Genomic DNA, 9951 nt, shown 5'->3' on the forward strand with positions numbered 1-9951 from the left:
TATGTTCTCTGTCTGTCCGCCTATGCAACTGAGTAGTATTTGTGGTAAACAATCTGCCGTTCGCCAAAAATGGAGATATTACTTACAAAATTTCAAAAGAGTTTCAAAATGACCCACATTTTTCAAAGAACGCGCCTGCACCGTCCATACGTCCGTATAACAAAAACTGTAAACTTCTTTGCTTTCCTTGCTTTTTTTCTTGTGGTGTTACATACACCATATAGATCTGCTCTTTTATTGTGACAAGAGAAACAATCGGCCGCGCTTACCCAATATTGTTGAGTATGAGAATTTAATTCTTTTCCTTTGTTTGGTGTCACGGTGACGGGTGCAAAAGATTCGGTCACGAATGAATATAATTTTCTTACTGGTTTTCTTTTATTTTCATTTCTACTTTTCATTCATTATTAGGTTATTTTTCTTTCTCTTTAATAATTTTTTTTCTATCAAGTTTTAATTATACTTGAAATTCTTTGCACATATCACTCGTACAAGCAATGCGGAAGCATGTCTAACAAACTATTCAGCGCGAAACCCTTGCAGGCATTCTTTCCTTTTCCCTATCTCTCGCTTCCTGGCAAACCTTTCTGCCTTTTTCTTGAAAATAAACTAAAAAGGAATGCAAAAGATAAATGAAAATGAATGCAATCCATTCACAAGTTTGCGTACGTAACGTAAAATAGCAGCAAAAACCGCAGATAAGCTGGCGCACCTGAATTTGGGCAAAACAAAAAAGAAAAGAAAGCAAAAAGAATGAAGAATGAAACAATAGTGAAGTATTAATGAAAGCTCTATATTCACATGAGCTGTTTAATATTGAAAGTGGAACAAATCCTTTTTGGAAAAAACAACAAAGACAACGATAATTATAGTTAAAATTTAATACACAACTTGTAGTGCAGGGTTACATTAACTTAGCGCGGTCGTATGCAATACGCAGAAGAGCTTAAGATGGACCCACCTTTTATAATAAAGGCCGATTCAGAATCGTTATCTGAATTGATCTAAGTTTGTCTGTCCGTCTGTCCGCCTAATGTCTGTCTATGTAAATGTGTGTCAAAGCTACTGGTCACAATTTTTGAGATACTCCGACGAAACTTGGTATAGTGACGTGTTTTGGCCCAAGATCGCACCCTGCTAAAAATAACTCGGATTCGTCAGCTTTTCGTATAGTGCCCTATTCTGAAAAGTCGTTATATGGAAAACAATTGTAATTTTCAAAATTTCTCAGCAAAATTGCCAAAGTAAGTATGAAAACTTTAGACCGGCTGGGGGCAATTTTTGAACCCCCTTTCGTATATCGAAAACTGCATATCATACGAAAAAGAGGAAGAAAGTTATCTACACCAAATTCGGACCATGTCGGCCTATTTTCTGGATCCTACCCTAATAAGGATTTTCACGAAAGTTGATCTTTTGTTGATCTTTTGTAGAGAGACAGTCCAAGTTCTAATCTCTCGCAATCGAAATTGACCCATAATATTATAGTAACTTCACACAAGAATGAACTCTACAAAATTTGGACCATCTACGCCTATTTTTGGATGCCGCTCTATGAAAGAATTGGACTATATTAGGTTGCGTTTTGGGCCCGCTCCCCAATAAATACGCTTATGAAAAGTATGGGTTTATATAGAAACATAGATAGATAATTTTTGTGTTCTAGAATATAAGTGAGAATTGCGCTAAACAATGTGGTAGGATAATTAATGATCGACCTTGCCCGACTATATGTTTTTACTTGTTAATACTAAAGGAAATGTGGAAAACAATTGTTGAGAGGAGTCTCAATAAAGGGCGTTCAAAACGTGAAATTTTTATACAAATCATGTAAAAGAATTTTTATTAACCTTTGAAAATATGGAAAGTATCGTAACAACAATTCGGGAATTTCGCCACCTTTCTAAGCCGAATAAGACAATGCAATTAAAAGAGCACACATCCGATTCCATAAATATAATATCAGATGAACCCATACTAATTGTACGATTAAAGGACTGTATTTTTTAATAAAATATTATATAAAATTCCCTGGTCAGGTTCAAAAGGATACTTTAAAATTGTTCCAGAGAAAATACACCATCTAAAGTATAAATAATTAATAAGGGACTAATTCGAGAGGAACAAAGTAAATTTCTGGAATATATATATATATATATATATATATATTTATATAAACTCTTCATTTAAGGTAATTGAAAATTCTACTTGATTGTTGATCAAATCAAGCATTATGAGATAATACTATCGAGCCAAGTCTACACAACGATGAAGAACCTTTGCTTTACACACGTAACTCCGCTATCATTACATACTCGAGTAAGTCTAGAGCCAGAAACTAAAATTTGTTTATTGTCAATTACGATACGCTCAGATTTATTTCATTTTAAAATATTTATTATATATAAGTTTTACATCGTATCAAGTGCTTGTTAATCGCCTTATATCGATTATTGTGAACCGATTCAACATAAAATTTTTATGAGAAAAATATAGTATATATTAACTTTGTCAAAATGATTGCAACACCTACAAGCCGACTTCACATACCCTATAAAGTATATATATATATATTCTTGATCAGAATCAAGTTCTGTATCATGCTTTTACCATGTCCGTCTGTCTCTGGTGAATCTTTCCGTGGCTGCAAATATAAAGCCATCGGCCTCAAGTTTGGCAAAAATGTAAGTCGTCATTATCGGCGAAATTGGTCGTAGGACACGGCCATAGTCCAACGTAAACCGATAAAAATCTAAAAAAGAAAAAAAAGGTGATTTTTTGCTTATTACCCTGATTTTTAGTTTCAATCATAAAAATTTCGACGTCTTTTCTACGAGTGATCATCCTATGGAATCGGTGCAAAAATAGAAGGGTTCGGTCACACCCACAATTTCCGTATTAAGTTTGTATATTAAGCTTATGCGACTGCATACAACACCCAGATGTACTTGAGATAGACCCGTCGTTTATTATACCAATCGATTCAGAATCACTTTTTTATCGATCTAAGCTTGTCTTCCTGTCCGTCTGTATGGTTTTGTAGAGTTCGACCTACACACCGGTATTTTTGAGGTATTTTGATGAAATTTAGTTCACCGACTTGTTTTGGTTCAAGGGGAAATGCTATTGAAAATGGCTCGGATTGAACTCCCTTTTCGATCACTTACCATGTCACTCCTTATCTTGAAAAATCGATATATGAATAACTGTAGGGTAATGTTGGTTATTTAATGGTAAGCCATGCCCCACTATAGTGTCCTTAGTTGGTTCTTTCTTTATATTCAATATTCAAAGCAATTTTTGCTTAATGAAAAGCGTAATAACTCGAGGAGAAGACTAGTAATGTAGATAAAAAATACTGAACGAATCTGAACGCTTCGCCCTTAATTGAAAATGTGTGCTCCTTTAATAAACTTTAGTCAAGCTATAATCTTTTAAAATTTTATCTTTTTAAAAAGCCTTTCCGCAGTTTGGAACTAAGATAGCGTCGAAGATCGAGCAGCCGATGATATTAAATCGTCGCTTAACTCATAGGGTATCCAGAGAAGCATCATCCAGATTTCTTCATTCTATTACTAGATTAGAAATCAAACTTCGCAGTTGAATAGAAGAGTAAAGAGATAAGGACGCACAATGGTATCATTCAGTGATGTTAAAGATATTCAATGATAAAAACAAGCTAATGATTGACATAAAAATGTCTAACGCGCGCGAATAAAAAAATTTGATTAAAAAATTCCAAATGCATATCCATCAAGTCGTTTGCACTTTTCAGCAGCGAAAGAATTCTTGCAATAAATTAATCTTATCGGGCAAATATATTAAATGAAGAATTATAGGGCAACATATATTTAATTGGCTTTGATTAAATTTAATGGATGCCTTCTTTTTTTTCTTTTTTTATTCTGAAACTTTCTTAGCTCACTTCGCTCGTTTTCTCTAAATTTATAGTTTGTTATGTAGACAAAAACGAAACGAGTCGAATCTTTTACTATTGATTATGACTTTTGTGTCATATCATGTCAAATACTTTGCAAATGAAGAGCGAACTTGATACATACAGCTAAGATTTTATTGATTATACATCCTGTATATATTTCACACACTTTTATGCTATTTGGAAGAACTTTGTAAATACCTTCATAACTTACAACTTAAGGAAAAATTTAGCATCCAATATGAAGCTATAAATATTAAGAAAAAGATTTATTAGTAACTGTGGTTCAACCGATTAATTACTATACCGTTTGCGGTAGTGGATATATTAAGTTTGTGCGGACGTACAATGGCTTAAGATGTATCCGCCTTTTATTATGCGGATCGATTCTGAAATCAAATATTAAAAATTGCATCTTTTTACCATATAAAAATTCAGTTTTCCTAGGAACGGTTATACGGCAAGGGATTCAAAAAATCCATACCGATTTAAATGCCGAATTTATATATAAGCAAGGTGTTATATGTGGTCGAAGAAATGATCCGACCCGAACCATTTTCAACAGCGTTTGGCCTTCAGCCAAAACATATTTACGGTTGGCCTGTGATCTGGTAGAATGGCAGACTTTAGACAGACAGACGGACAGGCCAGCTGAAAATCATTTTAAATCGATCGGTATAATAAAAATATGTGGATCTATAACAAATTTCTTCTGGTGTTACATATGATCGCACACACCCCTGTACCACAAATGGGGGTAGAATATAAAAAAGGAGGGGAGTTAGGATAAGACCAATGCCTTTATTAGCATAAACTTAACTTCATTAAAATGCTTTATGCCTTTTCCATTTATCTATCTAATAAGAAAATTTAAAACAACGAAAAAAATGATATTCGGTTGTCATCGAATCTTCTATACATGCCTATGCATAACGTTTATCTCAACAGAAGATTTGCAGTATTACGAAAACACTAACTCTGCGTAGCCTACAATATTGAATAGACAAGGCCGATTCCGTTTTCCCTGTTTTTGTAGAAAATTCACGTGAAAGTTGTATGAGCATGAAACTCAGAAAGCAGAGATGCTTCTAACATATATAGTACAACAGATGTGTCCTTTGACCGATTTGTCGCATTTCATTTAATATCAATCTGCGCACAAGAACTGGTAGTGTTTGTATTAAATGTGAAAGCAATTTCTTCATTTTTCTGAAAGAGACTTAAACGGATGGACAGACAGATAGAAGAACATGTTTTAAATCCACTCAGAATTTAATGCTGATCAGGAATATGCATAACTTAAAGGCGTCTCTGAAACTTTTTTCCTTGTAACGCAAATGTTATGACAAAAGTAATTATAACCTCATACTTCGGTGGCGGATAGAGGGCGTGCAATAAGGCGTAAAACTATAATTTATTATTTATGTAAGCTTTTAGCAAACTAAGCATAAAACAACGAAGAAAATTATATCCGGGTGTCAACGAATCTGTTACATGCGTTATCTTTGTCTTGCAACAAAACAAAACCGTTACATTTCTATCTTCTTCAATATTTGGCCGACGTTTTCCTTCATTTATATCTTTACTTTTGCATACCTACGGCAGGATCATCAAAAGAATAGACATGAAATTTCCATGAGTAGTTAGCAAAACTCCTTAGTTTTTTGGAGAACGACGTCTTTTACGTTACACCACGGAGTTCTCCTTTGACCGAGTTGACCCAATCTCAGTACCAATTTACCTCTACCAACTTTCAACGCTTATGCCAAATAGTAAGATGATATCTTAATCTTTGCGCCAAGGTGAATATGTTTGGACGGACAGACATTTCTCGATCGATTTAGAGATTAATATTGATCGAGAACATTTATACTTTCCCGAGTTTCTGAAGCTTTTTTCCGCATATCGCAAACGTTTTATCGAAACGAGTGCACTTTCAAGTGTCAAGAGCAGCTATAGTAATACATCAATTACGGCTATGATTACTTTTGACTGCGATTCACAAACACACTTGGTTAAGGTACTTAAGTAAAAAGTGCAAGCATTAACGGATTGGATTTTTATATAATCATTTTCATTTATTATTTTATTACGTTTTTTCCTCAATGAATTAATTGATTAAAAGGATCGAATACTGTAATATATCACAATGTTTTTGTGTCCATCGCCACAGAATGAGGGATATATTCACTTTGTCAAATCGCTTGCAACGACCTGGAGGGAATATCGGAGACTGCAGAGAGTAAATCAAATTCTGAGTTCTATGAGATGATCTGTGGAGTTTTATGTAGACATCTCCCATAATTACTATTTAGCTCCAATGTGGCCCGATTAGATAGAGGTAAACCGCGCGAAGGGGTGATTGTGTCACTCATTGGCCATTACCATCTGACCAACTCGCTACTGATGTAATGCTGGAATGTGAAAGTATAGATGGGCGATTTTCTTATCTCTGAATTAGGAGTGGCTCATCAAGTATTTTAGGATTTAATCCAACGTGGTTTTGAGGTAACTCCAGTTGGGGTAAAATTTGCCGAAGGTCCGTTTTCAATTATCATAGCGGTGACTCTTGCCGTGTCGCAAGTCTCTCCGGGCTAATCTTTCCATAGGCACTTGACACCCGTGGCTTCTGTAAGGTAATAAAGCTCTGGGCTTCATCTCTTGCATTCGCATTATTGCTTATGCGTCTTCGAATATAATTAGATTGCGAATGTTCGCGCAGAAATACACACGCTTCTCCCAGCCTACATGCTATCTTTCAGGTCTAAAGAAATCTGCATGAATCTGGTCAAATGCCTGTGGACCAATCATAAGTAGCAAGAGCATGCAAGCAGCATTTTCCGTCAATCTGGGAACTCTATGAAAAACTTGCATCGTTGGAAACTTTTATTTGACTATTCATGAAAGCTGGGACATTGAGCGAGTAGCTTGGCGAGTACTATTCTCCCCGCCTTTCTGCCTTTTACTTGTACGTAAGGGACGACGGCATTTTCTAGTGGCTATCGGCACACTGTACACCAGTTGTAGAACAATGGTATGTTAAGTTTGTACGCATCTGTGCAACACCTAGGATAGCTTCAGATAGATCCATCTCTTGTTATATAGATAGATGTAGCGCCATTTTCTAACCTTGTCTATCTGTCCGTCTTATTTAGTTATGGTCACTTCCGCGACCACTTTCCGTATAACGTTTTATTTTAAAATTTATATGAATAATTGCGGGTTCGTACAGGGTATGTAAAAGTGGACCATGGCCCACTATAGCTTTTTTACTACTTTTTAATATGCAGAAATATAGCCTTTCCTCCTTAACATTGTTATCGGAACTAAAGTTGTTCTTACAATTTCAGCATAATCGCCGATCGACTAATTTTATTCTAATTCATTTTAATATTTCGGGACCAAGACGAAACCGCGTCAAACTCGTTCAAATATCAAGGTCATACTGGAAGTAATTTTCTCCTATTACCGCATTATTGTGGTCAACACTTTTTCTTTCTTAATGTGACAAACCACTCAGGTGATTTTTCCCCTATTCGTGTAACAGGGTGACGTTGAGAAAGAAATTAGGAAAGGGAAGTAGGTAGGGAATCGCAGTCTAATGTACGTGTGCCTTCACCGACTGACGGTCGAGTATACCATGCCATACTGAGATAAAAAATCGAGCTGGTTTCATATCGTTCCACAATCATCGTATTCATCCCATTTCACATCATAGGACTTCTGGCTGTTCGATAAAGCCAAGAGAACGCTTCGGAAAGAAAGCATTTACCGGAAAAAGACTTCCCGGACTGATTAGAAAAGATCCTAAGAGAAATTTGGAAAAGTAACTCATTTCATGCACAAATTCATGTTATTTCCGATCACGGAAGTACATGAATGTTCGCTTTGTAGAAATATTATTCTAACGGTTTTTCAATAGCTTCCATAGTTTAAAAGAAATAGTTCAAAACAAGCTTCTGCTTTCTATTTCAGTGCTTGCAATATTAAGCTTTTTAAAAACGACCGCTGATGCTCTGACGAATGAATGGTCGTTGCAGCGAACTTGGACTTGCAATGTTAGGTTTTATGTTATAAGCAAATTCAGCATATTTTCTAAACTTAGCAAAGATTGATTACTAGAATCAGATAAAATCTACTCTTCATTTTATATACTCTAACGTGGGGCCTGATTATGCTCATAAAATAGTTAGATAGCTCAAGTTTTTTACGGTTAATTCATTGACTCATGGAAAATGTTAACATGACGAATGCACGATGAATATAGATCAAGTTTAGAATTTAAAAAAAATTTTATCATTTTTAAATTTTATTTTTTTTTTATGGATTATAACAGGCTACGACTTAAACCAAAATCCAAAGCCATATAAAATTTTGGTGGAAGAAAAAGTAACAAAAGGAAAAAGGAACCGTAGGTTATTATCGACAAAAGAAATTAATCAAAGCCCAAACCAAACCGAATGTACGGCTTAAAAAAGGATCTTGATCAATTAACTAATACATTTATATTTAACAAAGTGTTTCTTTTCGTTCATTTACGTATTGTTTTTGACATTATAACCAATATATTTTTTTACTTGTTTCGCTATTGCTTTTATAATTTCATTAAATTAATCATTGAAGAGAAATAAAAAAGTTAACAAAATATAAAATTTTAACATTACGCAACCCAAGCTATTACTTGATATACAAAAACAAACAATAACATTATAGTCGGATAAGGCGGACTATTGAATACCTTACATTACTTCTCTCAAAACAGATCTTCCTTTGTTTACAATAAAATTAAAGCTTGCTTTCCGATGAGGGCATACTTTTTGTTAGCGCCCTGAGGGGCTCCAAGAAATTCTATCCCATCCTATCCCTATTCCATTCCACTGAAAATCTTCCACATATATATTCTGCCAAATTTTCTCTCTTTTCCTCTCTCTCTCTCTCTCTATATATATATATATATATATATCCATATCTCTCCCTTTCTCTCTCTCTCCACCAATCACTCTCGCTTTTTCTCCCTCTCTTTCATCGAGAAATATTCCAAATCTCTATTTTTATATTCACTATCGTAGGATGAGAAGAATATTCATTCTGTCAGAAAGTTTTCATCGTCCGGAAGGAACTTTCCGAGACCCCGCAAAGCATACATATTCTTGATAAACGTCAAATTCTGAATCGATTTAACTATGCCCGTCTGTCCGTTTTTTCATCTCTACAGTCTGTTATAACACTGGGAATTCTTGCATGTAAATTAGTATTGAAAATGGGCCAAATGGGTCGGAGGACATGCCTACGGTACCCTGTAAGCTCCGCTCTCCAAGACGAATAAAAAATTCAATTTTTGCTCACGCCTTATGAGCTACAGCAAATTAATCTAGAAAAATTTCATCGTATAATCTATGAGCGATGCTGCAGTACGTAAACAAACATTGGAAAAATCGATCCATCCCTATTCAATATCATAGTGTACTAAAACTTGATAGTTTTTTTCAATACCTTCATAATGCGTAGGAGCAAACTCCAAAAACTCCATAAAGAATATAAATGCACCTAAGTATGAGGATTTGTTCGTCCGACTGCGAAAGTGTGCAGAATCTGTGGTAAATATTCTCCCGTTCGAAAAAATGAAGATATCGCCTGCAAAGTTGAAAGCGAATTTGAAAATGATACAAGCCGGCAAAAGAACGTACCTACAACATCCACACACAATATAACAACATCTATACACCATAAACACCTAAACACCTAAAAAAAAACAAAATCTTTGAGTTCTTACGCTCTCCGTGTTTTTTACTTGTTATTGATGAAATGCATACAACATAAAAATTTCCGCTAAAATCAACCACGCCCAGTCAATATTATGTAATATGAAAATTTAATTCTTTTCCCTTTATTTTTAATCTTTTTTTAAGATAATGTATACGGGTATAAAAGATTTGATTACTGGACTGAATCTAACTTTTTGTATTTGGTTTTCACAGGCAGCCTTATATGGGAAAGGATTTATTAAATTGGCT

This window comes from Glossina fuscipes, unplaced genomic scaffold (assembly GCF_014805625.2).
Source record: "Glossina fuscipes isolate IAEA_lab_2018 unplaced genomic scaffold, Yale_Gfus_2 73, whole genome shotgun sequence".
In the NCBI taxonomy this organism is placed as follows: domain Eukaryota; kingdom Metazoa; phylum Arthropoda; class Insecta; order Diptera; family Glossinidae; genus Glossina; species Glossina fuscipes.